The sequence below is a fragment of the Mesocricetus auratus genome, unplaced genomic scaffold (genome assembly GCF_017639785.1).
Source record: "Mesocricetus auratus isolate SY011 unplaced genomic scaffold, BCM_Maur_2.0 Super-Scaffold_100020, whole genome shotgun sequence".
Classification (NCBI taxonomy): domain Eukaryota; kingdom Metazoa; phylum Chordata; class Mammalia; order Rodentia; family Cricetidae; genus Mesocricetus; species Mesocricetus auratus.
Genome location: NW_024429201.1, coordinates 33114545 through 33137568, shown reverse-complemented (window position 1 = coordinate 33137568; position 23024 = coordinate 33114545). Strand labels below are relative to the sequence as shown.

The 23024-nt window shown below is 36.6% G+C and overlaps 1 long non-coding RNA gene across 1 annotated transcript in view; it reads left to right on the top strand.

The window, feature by feature from the left end:
• Positions 1-589: 589 nt before the first annotated feature.
• Positions 590-23024, top strand: part of LOC121133174 — a 51809-nt gene continuing 29374 nt past the window's right edge. Inside the window, exons 1-2 of the long non-coding RNA XR_005869946.1 lie at positions 590-725; positions 2788-2929. This is a non-coding gene — a long non-coding RNA (uncharacterized LOC121133174). The remainder of the gene's footprint in view (positions 726-2787; positions 2930-23024) is intronic.

The following is a 23024-nucleotide window of genomic DNA, read 5'->3' as shown; positions in this document are numbered from 1 at the left end:
GGGGGCATTTATTAATTTCAGAAATGACAATTGAAACTCATCACAAAGATTTATTCATCTCCTCTTCCACAAATGAACATCATTGTGTATTAGAAATGTCTGGAAAGAGAGAAGTAAAATATTGCCATCAACTATCAGAAAAGTTTACCTCATTTTACAAAAATTTATCTTTGTAACAGTATTACTTCAACCTAAGTGAGAATTAGCTCTCCCCATACTCCAATAACACAGATTTGATAAATATGACTAGGAAAAATCATATTTAATCCAGCAGAAACTATTTGTGGGCCAGATGCTAGTAACATTTAGAGATTTGTGATTTATTATTCAATCTGAAACAAGTATTCAATTTTAATTTGATGTCAGATGCTCAGAAGTCTTGGAGGTGATGTTTTCCTGAGAGAAGAGAGTGATACTTTATAAATATAATTGCTATACTCCTACAAGTGGGCCTTTGAAAAAAAATACTAAAATAGAGAAAACCTACTTTTTAGCACTTTGATCAATGAGTCATAGAAACAAAAATAAGCTTCATATGGCCAGGGAAAGAAACACTATAGAACAGGCCGATTTCCATGCCTGTTTCAGTTTAAAATAGCCAAGTAAAACAGGAAGCATGTCTTTTTCTTTTTGCTGCAGTTCTAATTCAGACTGGAATAATTCTATAGTACGTTTAAAAGTGAAAAATAAGTCACAGTTTCGGCAGAGCGGCTGGCTGTTATGATGTAAGTACACGGACTGAAGCTGGGGAATACAAGCGGCTAACAGACCTGTTTTATATTGTATGTAATTTGATCACAAGCATCTATACAGCATAAATACAAGGCCAAATTGAATTTCAATATTAAGGGTTGAAATAGGGACTGAAATGTTCTTTATTATTTAATACTGAAACCAAAATAATTTCTGACATCATTGAAAATTTTAAATGTACTAGTTGAAAATGTAATTGGGTGGGCTCTCTCCTCTGCATGTACACAGTAGCATTATTCCAGGGTATACCCTAAATAAAGTTAGTGAATCTCACATACACGGCAGAGTACTGAACATGCTCCTTAAACTGAATTAGTTTTACTTAGTTTCCCCCAATAAACTTAGAAGAATTAAAATTAAAACAAATTTGAAGCAGAAAAACAGGAAATGTATTTTAAGGGCATTTAATTAGAAAACATTCATTTCAAGTTAAACTCTTGGTTATTTTACATTTTAGCTACTTGTCAGAGACAGGGCAGTCTAAAAGTACAATCTGTTGAGGGATTTAAAAATATATGGTTCATTTTAAACAGTAGCTCTTGAGTTTCTTTTAGAAACACAAGTCAACAAAGGAACCAGTTGAATCACAATGGGTATGACATTAAAGATGTTTGAAAGTATTAAATAGAGTGAAAATAAGATTAGTAATTCATTTGTCACCTAGGTACAAGTACGTGAAGTAACTTAGGAACACTTGAGAGTTTTTGAACTGGCTGGCAGCATTTGTGGAAATGTCTGCAAAGAGTCATACTTTAAAAAAATAATTACCATCTAACACATGGCTTGGCAACTGTTTTGCAAGTCATCATGTTTTAATATAATAATTGGATATACTGACTGTAAAATAGTAGTTTTAACTTTAAAAGCTTAGTTTTCAATTAGAGTGTAATATTAGGAAAATGTGGGAATCAAAACAGGAAAGTAAGATTTATAAATCGTATTATTAATGTGAAGAATTAAAGCTGTTGACGATACATAATGCTTAACTTCAAAAGTTAAACTCACAATTTCAGGAAACCCATGAGTAGAAAATATTGATAAGCAGTAAGATATTTTTTAGTAAGTCCTATGTAATTAAATAATAAAGTCTAATAATAAATGCAATTAAAACTTCACTGAGGAAAATAATACGACGAAAGGAAAGTTTTCCTAAAGCAAACTATTTTTACACTTTTCTCACTCTCTGTGATTACTGTACTGAACTTAAAAGCTTTTATTTTCTTTGTATGTTTTGGAGAAATTCTGAGATGAGTCTAATAAAATACAATAAAGCTTTAGTATTTATTTGTGTTTTATAATTTTTCTAGGAACTATTTTCATTAAAAAAATGGTTACTAACATTTTTCCACAAAGTAAAACTCAGTTCTTGGAATTAAATTTGATGTTTAAAGTTCTAATTTTATTTCATACAATCTTTATGTGCTCTTCAAGTATAATTAGAGATGCTGCAGATACTAACTGCTCTTTCTTAAATGCTATGGTGCTACCCCCAAAATTTATTTTTTGACTGAATATTATTTAGCTTTGATATCAAATTAATAATTATAATATTTGGCTTTTCACATAAGATTTTTTTCAGTGGTGACAGTGCCTTTTTAGTTTCCTTGTTTTGGTTTGGCTTTTGTTAACCATATAATAACAAGGGGTGTTATTTTTTTTTCTACCTGAGTATTATCTTTCCTTTTCTTTTTTTGCCTTCCTTTTCCCCTTTCCCTCATTCATCCTCTCATTTTTATCTTCTTTGCTTTGGGGAGGAGTATAAAATTATTAAATCAAATATCTACCCAGGGGGGAGGAGCAAATATTCTTACCTGCAGTCAAGAAAAATGAAAACCTTTATCACCAGCCGTCTATTTAAAGCAAACAGTTTTAGTCTGGGCAAGGCCTGTCGACAAGGAGCAGAAGTTATAGCCTGGCACAGAAGTTTAATTCTTGTTTGGAAATTTTTTGGTAGAGTGTTTTTCTAAAATGCAGACTGCTGGCTTATTATTTTTTTAAGGGCTGACAGTTAATTAGCACTGAGTCTTATTACAGAAATCTCCTCTGAAGCAGACGTATTCCAGTTCTACTGAAGTGATTGTCATCAAGGGGTTGTTTGCTGTGGTGCTCACAGATGGCAGCAAAGACAGCCCAGGAACGCAAACAGCCTGATAATCAAGATAGCCTGAAAATATGGGTGAGTTTTCAACTCTGGTTCTGGCAGCAATCGCTTTTCAAATATCTTGGGTTGTTATGTCCAAGTGGTTTACTTTAAAGCAGTCTTGTCATCAAAGGGGTCCCAGAGTCAAGAATAATTATGATAATTACCGAGAATTGCACCCCCCAAATAATCATCATAATACTGAATCTTAACCAAGTACAATATTGTTTGTGCAATACACTGCTACATTCAAAACGATGAAGTGCTAGACAGCTAAGACCTATTCTTGACTGACAAAGCAACTATAATTGTATGACTTTCTGGGATAATGGTTTAAACAAAAGTAAATAGTTAAAAAAAAGCACCCCCCCCAAAAGGGATTGGAAAGCTTAGCTGTGTTTAGTGCCCATTGATGAAAGCAGTGTTCTCTGATCCACGCTGCTATTGTTGGGTTTAGTTTAGCCCCCTCTCAATCAATATCTAACAGGGCATGATTTAATAAGGTTTTATAATCTCCAAAAGTGGGGGGGGGCAGGGTGGTTGTGGTATTGTCATTCATCAAAGGGGGCCTTTCAGGTTTCTTTGCTTTCACCTGCTGGGACCCATTTGGTCTCTTTCAAAGAGAATGCAATGACAAAATGAATGGGAAATGCTAGAATAAGAGTCCCTTATTCTGCCCAATAGTATAATCAATGGGTACTTGTAATCCCTATTGTACTGCACAGAGGTAGTTGTAAGACAATTAAATCTCGCTTCTCAGGCAAATGATTTTGGTAGTTAACCTGAAACAGCCAACAATATTGAAGAGAATGAATGCATTTGAAGCAATGATGTAATGGGATCCTGCCTGGCCAGCAAAGCATGTGCTCGTATAGACATGTGCATGCATGTATGTGTGTGCTAATCACAGTTGCTCTGTGTGCACAGGATTCATGATTCATAATCCTTTAAATATGACATAGTTAAGTGGAAACATTTTAATCAGTTTCACGGTCTGTCTTTTAAATTTCTGTTTTCAATAATGTGAAAACTATTATTTTTATAATATTGTACACTTTAAAATGTAGTTTTATAAACAGAAAACATTTACATAGTTAACATCAGTTTGATGTGACAACCAATTTAGTTTTAATTTCATTTGCATCAGCTAAATTCAATTTCTCTTTCCCTCCATGCAGTCACTGCTTAAATGTCAAAAGGAACCTTGTATTCTGAAGAGTTGCTCATTTTGGCCTGCATTATTTGTCTGCTTCCAATTGTATGGACTTCATACTTTATTTCCAGAACTATCTATCAAGAATCTTGTGATTTAGCCTTTTTAGGCAAGAATAAAAATATGAACCAAGATAAAATTGCATAGCACATATTCTAAAAGGTTTATGAAGAAAATTATCCCACTATTGAGAAACGTAGTGACTATTGAAGAAGTATCAAATGCAGAGTAAAGGGAGTGGAGATTGCAGAGATGAATTTAGTCCAAAATCCTTTAAAATGTACATATTTAATCTTTTAAATGTATTTAGTTTCTCTTATATTTATGTTGAAGATGCTATGCCTATTGGCAAAGTTGTCTCAGGAGACCCTGTTGGCCTTTGTTTACAGTAACACAGAAGCCATCCTGGAACATACTCCCTGTGTCACTACACACACAAATGCATGATAAACATGCCTTTATATGGCGAGGTGAATACTTCCTTCTCTAAGAGGATTTTTATGCTGAGCTGTTAATTTAAGATATCTGTAACCCCAAAATATTTTGACCTAGAAACTGAAAAGTCACTGACGCATATCTAGACACATGTGTATGTACCTTTTCACAGTGTTATGCAGACGTGCAGCTACCTTACATGTAAACGGAGTAAGCTCTCTGTGGATATTATTCCATATAATCCCTCAATAATCTGGAAACCTTGAAAAGCAACTCTAACTCTCAATGAACTAGAAATGCTGCCTCATATGACTTCTAAATGATAATTCTTGGTATTTCTAGGTCCTTATAGATTATTTTAAGTTTTTTTTTCCTGTGCTTCAATCATAGAGAAATAAAGAAATCCCCTTAAAAAATAAGATTGACCTGGATAAAACACTGTTCTTACACATAATGCTGCTTTCAGTGAGGAGTGAAGTGCCTGGCTCCTCTGGATACTTCCAAATGAGTCCAGCTAATTGGGGTAACTCAAGCCAATGGCCATTTGAAAGGCTGAAGGTCAGGTGTTTTATTGCTGGGATAGTATTCAAAAACATGACTGTCAGGGGTGAAACGAAGAATTATGTCAAGAGCATTCAGCATTACTGCCACTAAAGAGAGAGGAGGGGAAAACACTGTGAAGAAAAACATGTCATTTTCTAAATGAGTGAGGGGGGGGCAATAATGTGGCCTTCAGCTGTTGGTTTATTAGGTTTGCATCCCCATGATCCACATCTGCCTTAGGCAGAAGTAGTTTGACTTTTAATACAGTTGCAGTCAACTTAGATGCTTTCTTGTGGAGTGAAGAACATGCAGATGAGGTTTATTCTTTGAGGTTGTTTGTTTCTCTATCTCCTAGGCTATTTTCCTCCTTCTATTGCAAATCTGTGCATTGTTGCCTGATTCGCCATGGAACAGTGAACATTGCTTTTCCTAGCCAAATCATCCAGTGCTAAGAGCTATGTGATACAGATCAATAGGGCAGCCACAGCTGTACAAAAAGGGCAATGTTGTTTCTATTAACCATTCTCAATAAGAGTGTGGCCTGGTGGTTAAAGGATTAAATTGGGTGTTGAGTTTTTGATGTCTTGAATTCTATTTCTACCTAAGCCGCTGAACTCTTGATGATGCTGTTATAGGAGATTTCTTTTTCTTTCATTTTGCCCCACAGGAATATGCTCATGAGTTATGTATATACAGTGTACATCTCATGTGATCATTCACTCAGTGATGAAATCTGGAAGACTGATAAGAGAATTGGAAGCACATTCGGTGACATCTAAATTATGCTGTTTCAACTATTCAACCCAATTAATTTCTCTTACGGTATTTCACATATTGTTTATGTTTCATCCCTTTCTTCCATCATGTTTCTGAGTCTGAGTCCATTTGTAACACTTTACATCCGTAGGTGTGTGAGCATATGAGCACACAGGCATACATGCACATGCTCACACATTCATGAAACTGAGGCAAGGCGTGTTCTTCCTTCCAGAACACAGCATTTTGTTCAATGTGAGTCTCCTAATGTGGGACATTTTCATCAACTGTAAGGCAGGATACAGCCCAGGGAAACTGTGTGGGATTTCTTGTCACTACCAGAGTCAGGGGCAAATCCTTCCTAAGCACCAACCACACACATTAACCTTTCACTGCAGGTTGGAGCACAGGCCTGTGTGAGCGTTTTTATATAAGGTTACTTGTGGACAGTGGACTTATGTCCATGTGAGAGAAAGGGAAAGGACATAGTGGGCATAGAAAAACTTGTGGAGTTGAATTATTATTGCTACAAGTTGCCCTTTAAAGATGGGACAGATCTTCAGACCACATATTCTGCCACAATTCTGGGCTCCTCTTTCCCTCTTTCTTGCTCCCTGTTTACTTCTGGAGAATGTTACACATTTATAAACCATCACTCAAAGTGTGAGTTAGAAAAGCAAAAATCCTTCTGTGTTGGGATAACCAAGTGTGGAGACCCAAAACTCTTCTCCGGGATTTGTGGTCACCAAAGGAGGAGAAAGGCAGTCCTGTGGCTGCTGGGAGGCTGGGTATCCCCATGCTGCAGACACTGCAGAGGAAAAGTAATGTGTGTGTGCACTCAGTTTGGATAGGCAGTCGCTCAGTTTGACCCGGATGCTAATGAAATGCCTGGACAATGCATTGTGAAAGGACATTTTGTGGGGAAATTTGAAAGCAGAATTTGTGTATTGATGAACTGACTTTCTTAATTTCAGGGAAAAACGACTTAGGTTTCTATGAAGGAACTAAATGACAAAAAGTTAGGATTCTTTCTCGGAGTCAATGATAACATATTTTAAAAACTATTTTCCTTCTGTGTTTCACAAACTAAAGAGATAACTACTTCAGTATCTGAAACTGTCACCTGCCTTTTCCATTACTTTCAATGGCCCCTTAAAAAATTTACTCCTAATTTGTTCCAACTGAAGTTTCTTATTATAAAAATGTAATTCAGACTTATGGTGTTCCAGATAACAAAAGGGTAATATATGTTTATTTTAAAGAAGCACATTGGTTTTATTAATAATTCTAAAATTATTGTTAGGGCACTGCTAGTCAAGCTTAAGAAGGATCTATAATGGCTTCCTAGGGTCTCCTTCATGGGCTGCAACAAAGACCAGGCTTGGGAGCTCATTTCTGTGCAATCATGAGTCTGCTATTTAATGTTTACTATTTAACGTAATGGAGGTGACTATGATGTTCACTTTGAAAATTCAATTATTAAACTGTTTATATTTAACTAATGGCTTGCTCAAAAAGCCAAACCCATTTTGAAGGGGAAAAAGGAATGTTTAGAAAAGCAAAATAAAACATATTTTGAAAACCAGACTTGCTTTAATCAAGGAAGAGCCTGGTTAATAGATTTTAAGAATGTTTTTATACAATCCCCTATTAATGTTACAGAAAACAAATCGATAGATGAGGACAGCATGCACAGGCAATCCTTTCAGATACTAGTTAAGTCTGTTCAATGTTCCTCAAAAGAGATTAGAACTCCAAGTTTTCTACATTTAGATACAAAGGTACTTACAAAATTGCTTTCACGTATTTTATTTCTGATTGTTTTGCATAAAATAGTATCAAAATTATATCCAACTCTGAATGCCCAAAGAATAAAAAAATATTAGTCTGTGTCATTGTATCTATCTCTCTTTTACCACAAACACTTAGAAGTGTCCATATTTTCCAACTCGTGGGATATTTATAATACCTCACTCACATAGGACTCAAACAACTTTTTTGTTTGGTTTTGCTTCTCAGAGCTTGCTCCGGGCCAGAGTTTAAGTATCTTTTGAAATGTTTTCCAAAAGGTTTCCTTTAGAATGATTGTGATCCACTGTGGAGGAACGTCCCTGTCAAACCCCATAAGGAGCTGTGAACAGAGCTCAGGCAGAAGTGCACGAGCCGGTCAGTTCTATGGGTACAGGCTCTCCCAGTGCATTTCCAAGCTGAGGGACTTTACACTTATCATCTTCTTAAATGATAAGCAGTTAGAAGCAAAGCCAAGCAAAACTAACCAAAAACCAAACAAACAGAAACCCCATAGTGTTTTTTTAAAGAAACTGTAACTATGCATCAAGACATTGTTTTAGTGAGTCATAGTATCAGTCTTGCTTTGTGTCTCAAGTTAACACTGCATGCATAGGGATCCTGTCTTCTGATTTGTGTCTAATCCTAGCTACCTTTTTGTAGATCACTTGCAACTGATATGGTATATGTTCTAATGATATTATTATCAAATATAAGAAAAAATGAAGACATAACTTATTAATGATGCCATATGTTAATACCACAAATTAAATGATAGTTTCTCAAACCAGAGGCATATAGGGCAGAAAATACACATAATACTGTCTATGAAGCAAGTCTTAGCACCACAGTGCCCGCTGATTTCCTAACATTTGCATTTTAAAGAGATACTATTACATCATTGGAGCCTTGTTTTACTAAATATTTTAATTGGTCATCTTGATAGAATCTCTAGTTTTGATAAATTCATTGAAATCAGAGCTAAGAAAATACTTCAAATGGTACATCTTACTCTTAAACACTATACAAGAAAAAAAGCTTTACAAGGGGGGACTTTTAGAAATACTTGAGATTTTGAACTGGTGTGATTCCATATCTATCAAAACTGTAAAGTCCATTAGACACTTAGACACAGCTGTATCAGTAACACATGAAATAAAATTATGCACTTCAGCTTGCCAATGTATAATACCATTTTTTGATAATATGGAAATCTGCTATGAGACTTTAAAGGGATAGTAAAAATATACCTCAAATACAACAGATTTTTCATTCATGAGCAGCTGAGCATGGAGGTCCAATTCTACCATTTTGCCATTATTTTAAATTAAGGGACTTATCCAAAGATCTAAACATCCTTGACAATGGACATTTTGTGAAGGCAGACAGCGATACTGTCTGAAGGGATATGGTAATTGTTCCTGTTGTGGAGGTACAGGGAAAGGGATGCTTTATATTATCTTGGGAAAAAGGAAATACACCACATATAAAAGTGTATCTGCAGGTGCTGAGGTGCAGATTAGAAAATGCCTAGTGACCAAGCAAAAACTTTAAACATTGCTTTTGAGAAGCAAGAACAAAGACATATGCTTTGCTTGGCTGGTGGAGGGTGTTAAAGGGGGATTGTCTTCTTTGTGGTAACAGCTCTAAAGCCAGCATTCCACGTTACAGCCCTTAATGAGAGGGCCCCACAACATGAGATGAAGAAAAACAAAGGGAATTTTTGATGAAAAAAAAATCAAGAGAAGGAAAGATGACTGAGAGAGTATGCAAACTTTGTCTGCAGTTGTTTAAACGCAGTCACAGAGCTGAAGGGACTTTTCTGTCCACCTATTAAGGAGACTGCATAACAAATAGCACACTATCCCCCAAAGAGAAGAGAGTAAAGTTCTCAGAAAACCCCAGCAAACACTGACATGATTTTTACTATTCCAAATTTAATCCGACATTTTCTGAGTGCGCTTGGAGGGAGGGCAGAATACTCCCTTTGTGTCCTGAAAAGTGTCATGCGATGCACAAAGATCTTTCTCAAAGAAAAGGCATCTTACAGGACTAACCCTGAGCGCCCAGCTTGAGAAGAATAAACCCCTCAATGTCGCCCTGTGCAGGTCGTCTGAGCAGGTCCAATACAGTGCTTTCATGCCATCTAGTGGCCGTCTGCTAAGTCTCCCCCAGAGCGCTGAGCTCAAGCAGCAATTCTTGTTTGGATTTAGATGGTGTCTGGGGCAATTGATAGAAATCCACCTTTATTCAATAAATAATAGACAGATGATAGATAGATAGATAGATAGATAGACAGACAGACAGACAGACAGACAGACAGACAGACAGACAGACAGACAATAAAAATAGAAACACGATGTCTATTTGGCTTGGGAAAAGATGATTGCTTTTAGGATAAAATATCTCACCAGTTTCAATAACCCTGATTTCAAAAACTTATGAATCTTTTTTGTCTCATTGATTCATACATTTTGATATTATTTTTATTGTTTCAAAGCATATGACTTTCTTGGACAAGGTGGACAACTACTTCTATGTTTCAGCGAAATGTCTTTTAAGGAGAGAAGAAGTTGGTTTCTGATTTTGTAACTTCTGTATGATTTCAGTCAGCAATTAGTGTTTTTATGTCACTGGAGAGAGAAGACACTATTGGGAAAAGCCTTGGATTTTGTTTTTGTTCTTTCACGACATAGGAATTTTGAAAGTTTTGTGGCATAAAAACCACACAAATGTTATTGTGGTTAGAAATCAGTAAGAAATACAAACTGGAGTGGAGTTCAAATGCTGATGCAGGCTTTGAATTAAGAAAATAATCTTTACTTAAAATAATTTAATAAACCAACACAGTGCTTTCAAATATTTCAAGTAATATTGCAGTAGGAAATAATTTTATTGCTCCGTTTCCTCACTTTTGGCATATATATGATACATGTATGTAATATATATGTGTGATATATATGATACATGTACTATATATGTATACATATGTATACACACATATATATACATATATACATATATAATTGAACATTCTATTTTAGTGGTTCCATTATAAACAGAAATTTAAAACATGGCCGGAACATTGGTCTGATGCATTTGTCTTAGTTGTCTAATTTTTGAAAATTTATATTTTCAACATGTAACTTAGACATAGGCACGCATATTTTAAAGTATGGGTGCTTTTCAAAAACTAAGTTGTTTTTGTTTCTTAAACTTTATACCAAATTTTAGTATAAATATGTGTAAAGATGCCAAGTCTAAATTTTCACCATTTAAATGACTATAGAGGAAAAATTATGCCCTGTAGGATACTGTTTTCCCCATTTTATCTATGTCTCAAATGGCAATGTAACAATCTTAATTACAAAATGCTAACTGATTATATTTACATCTATCTGATCTACATTCAAGAAATGTTTCCTGTTTATATCTATATATTCTACTATTCCAAGTGGTTGATATTTTAGCTTAATTTTAATATAACTTTCTTCTATATATAATACAACATAACTGAATATAATTTAAAACTACATTCATTTTAAATATTTCCTGATTGTTGGTACATACGTATTTCCATATATAAAAGGAATTTGCTTCTAACATCAGAGAAATAGCAAGAAGTTGAGGAGGAATGTGGGAGTGTGGTGGGGTGAGTGATGTGTGAATGAAAATGTCACAAAATGAGGTACATTATTTTGTACGCTAAAATTAATTAAAATTGTAAGATCTATTTCCATGTAATAACTAGTAATTTAATGTAAGCCTACTTCAAATCTAAAAGGCTTTCTATCTGTTTGGGAGAGAATAATAATATATAAACTAAAAATAGTCAAAATTCTTAAAATAATAACTAAAAAAACTTGGAAAGTCAGAAACTTCCTTGTTGAGTACAATAATAGTGGGCTTTTGGCTTTTTGGCTTTTTGGCTTTTTGGCTTTTTTTTCATTTCTTCCAAGTGGGCTCATTAAACGGAAAGGAAAACTAGTTTCGGGAGCTCTGAAATTTTGTTCACATCAAATACTACTTTCTGATAAGGCAAATTCAGAACAACTATACATATTTATTGATTAGAGGCAAAGCGGCAGAACTCGGGGAGGTTCCAGTGCAGAGTTAAGGCATATGGGCATCACACCCGTCACTCGCTGTCTGGGAACACAGCTGAATTTTGATTAGAACAGGAGGCTATAATTGGAGCGATGATCTCTTACACTGTTTGTAATTGTAATCAGTGCAGATGTTTGCACCTTTCTGGAAGACAAAGTAGTGATGGGGAATGCGTATAGCTGATAATTTTTAAAGCAGTAACTTTCTCAACTTAGCTCGCTTTAAAAGATCTATTTGATACTCGGAATTACTGAAAAGCAAGAATTTCACAAGTATGAAAAAGCAAATGAAAATCAACCACTTTTGACAACTAAAGTGTATACATTTCAAAAGTACTAAGCTGGCACACGGACTTTTCTATTTCCCTTTTGTTTCTTTCTGAATGAAGTAAAGTTAACAAAGAATCTTATTTTCTCAGAGTGGGCAAATGGATACTTTGAACAATGTCTAAAAATGTCTGAGATTTTTTGATAAACTATTAAAATCTTCATAATTTAATCTTGCTTTTCCATAGATGAGATTTTGAGTTCACTTTAGGTGCCGGAATTAAATCCAGATGAAAACAATTCTATGTAAATGTTATATTTTATAGCACTTTATTTTTATCCAACTTACAGTGAGTTTCTACAGAAAACAGATAGATGGTTGATAGAATTCTTAACATGGATACAGATTTGTGATGTTTGTGTGTGTATGTGTGTGTGTGCGCGTGTGTGTTTTATCTGGAGCTTTTAATGTAATTAATTGACTTTTGACATTCACATTATGTACTCCCGGGAGGACTTTCTATATTTTATGGAAGAATGATTTGCAGCTTCATAAACACAAATCAAGAATAGCCTTTCCTCCCTTTCTTGAGTAGGAGTGTGTTTGGTGTGCGGAAGTCTCCTAATAAATGACCTTGGGCCCTGTACTTGAGTTAGAGCTGCACTTAGAAGCAGGCCTTCCGGTTGTGGATCCCTTCCATCTTTCAGCTTCACTGGGCTGTATTCCTTTTTTAGGCTTCACAGCAAGGCTGCGTTGATACCCTATTCTGTCTGCTCTTCGGTGAAGCTGAGGTGGAGAACCCACCGTGCTACACACAGCAGTATCTGCTGTATTCAAACAAAACACAACCTCAAGATGCAACAAGGAATGATTGAATAGCAGTGAGGCTTAAAAATCAGCAGATTAATTTTCTCTAAGAATCCTGAGGGAAATTCTCCAATTTTCCCTTTGTATAAATTATTGTAAACATTTGTTTATACATGAATATATATGTATTTGTTTATATACACACATATGTGTATATGCTATGTACTATATCTACATCTGTATCTATATCATCTATATGTATGTATAGAGAGATACATAGGCAGTTAAGACTCTCAACTGGTCAATGTCTAAATTAAGACTTAAGGGTAAATAAATTTAGGAAATATCTCTGATTTTACAATTCTAGGTCTCAGATTCCTAATAAAAATATTCAGGTTGAATGAGGAATTGATCCATTGGTGAAAGTTATAATTGCCAGTGGACTGATTATGATTATGTTAGTAACAATAGTTACTACTTAATCCTACCTATTCTCTCTCATGTTTTGTTATTACTGATCTTTACAACAAATACATAAAATACAAACCATTATACTTTAGATGAAAGAAACTGAGACTGATAAAATCTGGACAACTTGCCTATGTCACTTGCCTTGGTTACTAGGTTTTCACATGACAAAATAAGTGTGGATCAGTATCTTCTCACCTTGTTTACACATCTCTTCTCCATGTCTTGCTGGTTGCTAACAGTAATCAAAATTTACTCTGTACTCTCTACTTGTGTTGTTTGATTATTGAGTCTGTGATTTTCCTAAATGTTTCTTCTGTTGAATTGTTATAGTGATATACTTGTGGCATTTCACTGGGTATCTCAATATTTGGTTAAAATAAGTTTGACAATTCTGACAAACCAGCTCAAACACAATATTGCAACAGGCTTAAATGGGTGCTTTTGGTAAATTTTATTTTTGCCCTACTGTGTATGATTGTTTCATCTTCTGAACTGCAAGACCCTCTAGGTCCCCTTGATCACATCTGCAGTCATTTGTCTTGTTTGTTTACCTGGATGTTCTTGGATTATCATTTTCTTTATTCTTCCTATCTCAAAAACAAGCTTCAACAGGCCTCCCAGAGCTTGGTTTTTCTGTCTTGTCTGGTCTCCGACTTTCTTCAAGGTCTAGTGCAAGGCTGGCACTCAACTCCCAAGTCTGGGATCGTGGACCTCATGTAGCTTGGCCCTTCTCTGCATTAGCACTGCTCACCATGAATTCCTACACATCAGTTTTCACAAGCAGCTGTGTTCACATGCGTGTGCCTCATCTTCACTCAGATCCCAAGGCTTTAAAGTGGGACCTTTTTGTTTATTTGTATTTCTATTACACTCTTCCATATCTATTAACATTTACATAAAGTCCTTCCAGGGTACTTGGTGGATGCTCCTGGGCAGAGATGCCCCATTCAGGAGCTAAGAATGAGCTAAGAGTGGCTGACAACACATCTAGTCCATTTTCCAGACTTAGAATGGGAACCATAACACTTCATTCTGTTACTAATCACAACATCATTGCTGAAGATGATCCGGACAGCATTGAACTTCTATAAAATGCTTCTTGCTTAACATTTTCTGAATTGGTCCAGAGTCTGGGAATCACATTCTGTTACATGGCTCAAATATCGAAATGTGGAATGTTCAATCCACAGTCAGTAAAAACTGACAGTTTCTGGACAAGATCTCAAACTCCACATGTTAGTCCTTTACAGTTAAAAAAAAGTGAATTAAAAACATATTAAAGGCCAGGCGGTGGTGGCGCACGCCTTTAATCCCAGCACTCGGGAGGCAGAGGCAGGAGGATCTCTGTGAGTTCGAGGCCAGGCTGGACCGACAGCCTCCAAAACAATACAGAGAAATGCTGTCTCGTAAAACCAAAAAAATATATTAAGGTTTTTTGTTTGTTTGTTTTTAGCATGTTGTCTTATTTCTTGCATGCTAAATTCAACTGGGAATGACAGTTTTTCTCTTCAGACAGGGCATATTGTTTCTATTTTGGTCTGGTAATCAAATCCTTGGTCCTTCTCAGAGAGATTTCCACCAAGCCCACTTCATGCATTCATTATCTCCCTTCTATCTGTAAGCATTTGAGTGTTCCTGAGTTAATCTAAGCTTTGCATTTTAAACTATTAAAAGGAGAGCTGAGTCATTGAGAGATGTGCATCTAAGTTCTGGGGGTTATCCACTGAGTAAAAGATACTCTGAAGTTAAGTTACTTTTAGACATTCCAAAACATTTTTAACATAGTGAAAGCATTCCATTATAAATTGTAGGCACATGTATACATAGTATAATTATTCAGAATGGCTACAGCATGATTTATTGTAAAAACATCTTCCATATCACATTTTTCTAAAGGTTGGATGAGTACATAGATAATGTGTGTTTTTATTAGATACACACCAGGTGTTCCGGGCATATAAGAAAAACAGTAGTTTCTATGAGGAAGGTTCTGCCTGCCTGAGAGGACTGACTTTTCAAGCATGTTCTAGAGCTCTTCATCTTTTGTTACCTTTTTATCTGATGATAGTAGGGTACCTGATGTGCAAGGGTACCAGCCCCCCAAGAGAACGCAAATGGTCTCCTCAAACAGTAAGTAGCCCAAACAGCTAGGGACCTGAAGAAGGATGAAAAAGAACCCAAAGAGCTTACTATTTCCAAAAACTGCCAAATAGCTTGGAGTGCTGGAGCCTCTGGATTTACTTCAAAGTTCTGGCTCTGAACCAAGAAGTATTTCTTCATTAAGTAGATCCTGTTCTTGAGAATGAACTGGGAGAGAGGTCAGGCACAGAAGCATAGGCATTTTTGATCCTAGCACTGAGGTGGCAAATGCAGGTAGACCTCCATGAGTTCCTAGCCACATTGGTCTACATAGTGAACTCCAGGATGGCCAGGACTATATGGTGAAACCACATATCAAATAAACATGTAAAAATATTGAGTTGGGGCTTGGGAAAACACAAAGTCGGTCAAGTGCTATCCTTGTAATCTTAAGAGAAAAAAAAACAGACTTATGGAGCCAGAAAGATTGCTCAGTGGTTAAGAGTACTTGGCTTTCTTGCAGAGGACCTAGGATCAGCTCCAAGCACCCACACATGGTGGTTCACAACTATCTGTGATTCAAATTCATGGGAATTATAGTGACTCCCTCTTCGGGTTTCTATGGCCACTAGACACACAGGTGGAACACATATATAATATGCAGGCAATCACTCAAACACATAAAAATGGAAGTAGATAGTAAAATAGTTAAAGCTAGATGCAAAAGAAATTAGAGTGTAATCCCAGTCCTAGAGAGTCAGAAACAGAAGGATCCCTGGGGCTTACTGAGCAGTGAGTCTAGTCAATTGTGAGCTCCATATTCAGCAAGAGACCTTGTCTTAATGAAAAGGGTAGACAGTAATTAAGGAAGACACCTATGTCTACTTTTGACACACATACACACACACACACACAGAGAGAGAGAGAGAGAGAGAGAGAGAGAGAGAGAGAGAGAGAGAGAGAGAGAGAGAGAGAGAGAGTTCCTTGTTGTCTGTCAGATTTACCTCTGGCAAAGTGAAAAAACAGAGCCAGTTTCAGTAAGGATTCAGTATCTCATAAGCCCACCTGCCACAATCTACAGGAGCTTTTATCAAGACATAATAGAATGCTAGAGAACTAATTATAGTATCATTTTTCAAACATGACACTCTGTAGAGTTCATGTTAATTTATTCCCTCAATAAGTATTTTATGAATGCAAATTTGATGAAAGTCACTGAACTATGTGTAAAAGATGAGAGAATGAAAGAGTAAGATCAAAGTCCTGCCCACCAGTGTCTTCCTGTCCAATTAGAGAAAAATCATAATGCAGAATTGTATCTGAGTAACATACAGGATGTGATGGAGTGAATACTGTAGGTCTTAGGATTCCAACAGAAGAGCTAATGAATATTTTACAAAAGAGGGAAGAGTTCAGTCAGCCTCGGAGAAGTGGGGAGAACACAATACGAACCAAGGAAATGTGCCGTATCAAGTGAGATACCCAACCATCTAAAGAAGAATGTCTGTACCAATGCATTAAGAAAGCAGGCGGCTATGTCATTGGTGGAGATGCTTGCAGGGGAAAGTTTCATGGGATTGAGTTCTAAACTGACATTTAAAGGCTTTGTACATCTAGGCAGATATCCCCAATGAGGCTCTCCATGGGGGATCTCTGGAGTCTGTCATTTCATCCAGGGCAGGATCTAGACCCTTCCCCATGTATCTAGGCTGAGAGAGCATCCCTCCATGTGTAATGGACTCCCAAAGTTCATGCCTACTCCATGGTAAACACTGATCTACTACCCAAGGACCCAGAGATTGCTGAGGCCTCCTCACTGACACTACATTCAGGGAGTCTGGATCAGTCCCCAGTGGGCCTCTCAGCCATTAGTGTGGGGTTCAAGAGCTTCCCCTTGCCCAGTCAGCTGGTCTTGATGCCTTTGCTTATCACTCCTCCATCTCTGTCACTGGGTTCAGTTCAGTGTTTAGCTGTGAGTATCTGCCTCTGCTTCCATCAGTCACTGGATGAAGGTTCTAGGATGTCATATAAGGTAGTCATCAATCTTATCACCAGGGAGGAGCTATTAAAGTAGTCTCTCTGCCATTGCTTAGTTTGCCAGTTGGTATTATCCTTGTAGCTCTCTGGAAATCTCACTAGTGTTAGCTCTCTCCTCAAACACATGATGACTCCATCTATTATGGTATCTCTCATAGTGCTCTCCTCTATTCTTACCCCAACTCAACCTTCCTACTCCCCCATGTCTTCTTCTCCCCCTCCTCCTCTCCCCCTCTCTTTTTCCTGGTCCCTCTCCCCTCCCCCCATGTTTCCACTCTGCTCAGGAAATCTTGCTTCATTCCACTTCTCTGGAGTATCATGCATCTCTCTTGTGAACCTCCCTGTTTCCCAGACACACTGGCACTGGAATTGCAGGCTGACATTCCACTAATCCATGTCTAAAATCCATATATGAGTGAGTACATACCATGTTTGTCTTTTTATGACTGGGTTACCTCACTAGGGATGGTTTCTTCTAGTGCAATCCATTTGCTCGCAAATTTCAAGATTCCATTGTTTTTTTTTCTACTCCATTGTATAAATGTACCACATTTTCTCTATCCACTCTTTAGTTGTGGGGCATCTAGATTGTTTCCAGGATCTAGCTATTAAAAATAATGCTGCTATGAACATAGTGGAACAGACATCCTTGTTATATGAATGGGCTTCTTTGGGGTATATGCCTTGGAGTGGAATTGCTGGGTCTTGTGGTAGAACGATTCCCATTTTCCTTAGGAATCTCCATACTGATTTCCAAAGTGGCTGTACACGTCAGCACTCCCACCAGCAATGGACGAGTGTTCTCCTTTCTCCACATCCTTTCCAGCATAAACTGTCATTGGTGTTTTTGATTTTAGCCATTCTGATAGGAGTAAGATGGTATCTCAGAATTGCTTTGATTTGCATTTCCCTGATGGCTAAGGATGTTGAGCATTTTTTCAGTGTCTCTCAATCATTTTAGACTCCTCTAATGAGAATTCTCTATATAGTTCAATCCCCCACTTTTTAATTAGATCCTTTGGTGTTTTGAAGATTTGCTTCTTGAGTTCTTTGTAAATTTTGGAGATTAGCCCTCTGTCAGATGTGGGGTTAGTGAATATCTTTTCCCAATCTGTGGGTTGCTTTTTTGTCTTACTGACTGTGTCCTTTGCCTTACAGAAGCTTCTCAGTTTCAGGAGGTCCTGTTTATTAATTGTCAATCTCAGTGTTTGTGCTACTGGTGTTACGTTCAGGAAGTGGTCTCCTGTACCAATTTGTTGAAGGGTACCTTCCACTTTCTTCTAACAGATTCTGTGTGGCTGGATTTATGTTGATGTCTTTGATCCATTTGGACTTGAGTTTTGTGCATGGTGATAGACATGGAACTATCTGCAGTCTTCTACATGCCAATACCCAGTTATGCCAGCACCATTTGTTGAAGATGCTTTCTTTTTTCCATTGTATAATTTTAGCTTCTTTGTCGATAATCATGTGTTCATAGGTTTGTGGATTAATATCAGGGTATTCAATTCGATTCCATTGGTCTACCTGTGTATTTTTGTGCCAATGCCAAGCTGTTTTCAGGACTATAGCTCTATAATAGAGCTTGAAGACAGGGATGGTGATGCCTCCAGACGTTGCTTTGTTGAACAGGATTTTCTTGGCTATCCTGGGTCTTTTATTTTTCCATATAAAGTTGATAATTGTTCTTTCAAGGTCTGTGAAGAATTGTGCTGGGATTTTGATGGAGATTGCACTGAGATTCTGTAGATTGCTTTTGGCAGGATTTCCATTTTTACTACATTGATCCTACCTATCCAAGAGCATGGGAGATCTTTCCATTTTCTGGTGTCTTCTTTAATTTCTTTCTTTAAAGACTCAGATTTCTTTTGATACAGTTCTTTCACTTGTATTTTATGTTGTTTGTGACAATTGTAAAGGGTGGTGTTTTTCTGATTTTTTTCTCAGCCCTTTTGTCACGTGTATATAGTAGGGCTACTGATTTTCTTGAGCTTACCTTGTATCCTGCCACTTTGCTGAAGGTGTTTATCAGCTGTAAGAGTTCCCTGGTAGAGTTTTTGGGTCACTTATGTAAACTATCATATTATCTGAATATAATGAAAGTTTGACTTCTTCCTCTCCAATTTGTATCCCCTTGATCTCCTTTTGTTTTCTTATCACTCTAGCTAGAACTTCAAGGACAATATTGAAGAAGTATGGGGAGAGGGGACAGCCTTGTCTTGTTCCTGATTTTAGAGAAATTGGCTTGGGTTTCTCTCCACCACTTATATCTAAAGATAGGGGACAGGGAAATAGGGTCTGTGCCATCAATCGCACCCTCATCCACCACTTCAGCCCAGATAGTTCATAGCAACATCTAAGAAGTTGCTAAGAAAGACCCCAGGCACCCTTTCCATAGAGTCAATGAGAAAACAGAGGGATAGGATCTGTGTTCTCTTTCTACCAGTCTTCTTATTCCCAGTAGTTGCTCCAAATAACTCCTTGCGGTTTGCTTATCATGCCCTTTATGTTTTTGCAAGCTGCTTTATACTTAATTCTCTGACAGTCACCAAGAATATGTTGGTTGTATATTTGTTTAAAACTGTTTATATATAACAGAGGATATGAATCTAAGTTTCTGCTAGTAATAAAGCCATTCCCTTTGCATCTGATTAGTCTTTAAGGGACTTCAAATACCATTTTGTGACTACCAAGTTTTCACTGTCAGTTCTGAAAAATAACAGTGCAATAGTGTCACTTGTTTTTGTGATTCCTAATTACATGGATGTGCCTTTTAAGTTCTAGCAATTCTCATTTTGAATTTAATTTTTCTAAAGATAAATACACACAAGCATTAGAAATAGCATTGGAATGCCTTAGAGTCCCCATCCTGTTCTCATCACAAGAACAATGCAATTATTCTAGGAGTCAATACCGATTTTAAGTGCTGCTGTAATAATTTGTGTAAGATTTGTATAGACTGTATTTACAGTTTCCACAATGTCTATAGAGATTTTAATTGGAATGTTTTTCCTTTGTGGATGCAGTTTTATTTCAATAATGACTGATGCACGATATGCTCATTGGAGTTCAAAGACAGCAAACAACTTGAACAAAGCACGGTTTAACTGAACAACACAGTTTACATTTAAAATTAACAACTGGGATTAGAGTAGATCAAGGCTGACGAAACAGCAAAGCTTCTGTCTGTCTCTCTGCCCAGGAAAAAAATGTGAGTACCATGCACGGCCAACAGGGACCAATAGACTTTGGCTGACCTGGAAGTCTGAGGACTGGGCTTTGTGGATTTTGTACTCCCTCACTCAGCACCACTGATGTCATTGTTTTTCTGTGAAATTGGAATGGAAACATCTTCCTAATTTTCAGGGTAACCATAAAAACCAAATAAAATAAAGAGTAAAAACTGTTTCTAATGAAAAAGGAATTTGTATTAAGGAATTAGTTATCATTTAATTGATAATATTCTAAAACTGAATTTTTTTATAGTCGATCAAGCTCTTTTTTCACTTACTCATTTTTCTCCACAATGGTTATTTTTCCCTTAGATTTTTCACTGTTGTTTTTTTCTGGATGAAGCTTTGTAACTATTTCTTTTCTGGAACTGGTTAAAATTAGACAGAATTCTATATCAAATAGCAAGAAGCCTTAACGATTACATATAAAATTCTAAAGAAACCCCTTTAGGCATGTGTGCTCTACCCAGGGACTTGTGTTTTATAAATGGTGTTGATGGAAGCCTGTGAATAGAAGTATGTGAATTAACATTTAACATTTACACAAACTAAGCAAATACAGTGGTGTTAAAGGAAGCCCATGTCTGCCTTTCTCTTCCTCTTCCCATGCTTACATAGGAGGCTTCATTCTGCTAAAAGCCTAATGTCACAACAGCAGACATGCAAACCATCTGCATCTTTTAACTCCTAGGCATGAACTTGTTACCAAGAGGTTGAGGGGCTAGGGCATTCTGAAGACAGTAAGACCAGACCAGTCTTCCCCGAGTTAGAGACTAGGCCTAGGGGTGGAGCACCGCCAGGCTTCTTGTTCAAGTGTTTCCTGTGTTGCTTTGCTTTGCTTCAGTAACCACTTGAGCTAATTACAATGCTAATTAGTCCAGTTTACCTGACTCCTGTATGTCCTTACACTGGGGTTCTTTGTTTGATTTGTCTAGTTATCTCCTCACCAGCATGGAGGGCTTGCATGTATAATGAATGTGGAAGGACATACCATCCTCTGTATTAATGAAGACAACTATTACAAACTAACACACTAATTACAGATAATGATGAACAGTTTTGATCAGCCATTATTTTTTTAGTATTGAAGTTGGTTACCAGCAAGAATGGTGTAGAGGAAATCATCTTCCAGCTTTCTCCAAAGGATTGCAGAGACATTTATTCCACATGTGCTTTCACAAGCTGTTTTTAAAATATAAGTGATTTGATGCCTTTACTTCAAAAGAAAAAGATAATTAGTATAGAGCTTGTTGGGATCGTTTTCTGCAGAGAAGACAATCTGAGCACACGTGGGAGCACAAGAAGGCTACCTGGACCATTGACCATCATTGTTGAACAGCAGAGCAATTAACTGAGCAAATACATTTAGATATGGCGAATCCATACGAGTAGTAACTGGACAAAAGAAATATGTACACTCTTTTCTTGAAAATGAAAATACCACTAGTTTGATGTGCTTGTGTGCTGTATATGGAAGGTAGTATTTCCCGACCTTGGATTCACCCATTCCAGATGATTATGCTAATCTTTATGACCTCATTTGAAAAGAAGTTGCTTATGACCAAAGACTTAGAAATTGTTAAGTTTGGTCTTTGTGTCTACTTTTAAAGCAACAAATTCCCATCTTATAGCTTAGAATAGCTAGTGTTTGAAACACTAAATTGTTTAGGCAAGTGTCCTTTATAAAACACAAGTTCTGAGGGGTTTATTTATTAAACAGCTACCCATGCCTTCTAATCATTGAACAATATTAATGAAATAATTTAATTTTGCATTTAAATATAGCAAATGGAACTGAATCAGGACAGCACTTGGATCTGACAAAGTGATGGATATTTGGCCACCATCCTCTTATAATAGGTCATTATAAAATTAGAAAATCAAAAGTTTAAAACTGTTTATTTAAACATTAAAGAAAAGATGTGTATTTAAAGGGCTAAGTATTTGTCACAATCAGTGTTTTTTAAGGCAGCTATTCTGGTGGCTAAATCTATACACAATAAGAACTTGCTTGGGTTTTAACTCAGACAGAACTCAATTTCCAAGTATCTCCACTTCTCCAGAGGTTAAATGATTATTACTATTTTATTTTTAATTTTTTGTTCTGATCACATTTTAATCCAGATAACAAGACTCACTCTCCCAATTCAGACTTTCTAGTAAGGTTCAGCTTGTCACAATGTATAGCTTTCTTTCCTTTGATAAGGTCAGTTTGTCAAAAAGAACAAAGTGCATATGAGCAATACATTACTCAACCACTTGTATACATACATATATTTTTCTTACAGGTCTCACTATTCAGAGAGGTACAGACATGGCACCATGATAAAAAGGGCCATTTAAAAGACTTCACAGAGGCTCTGTACTGTGAAGGATTGAATTTTCACTTGAATGC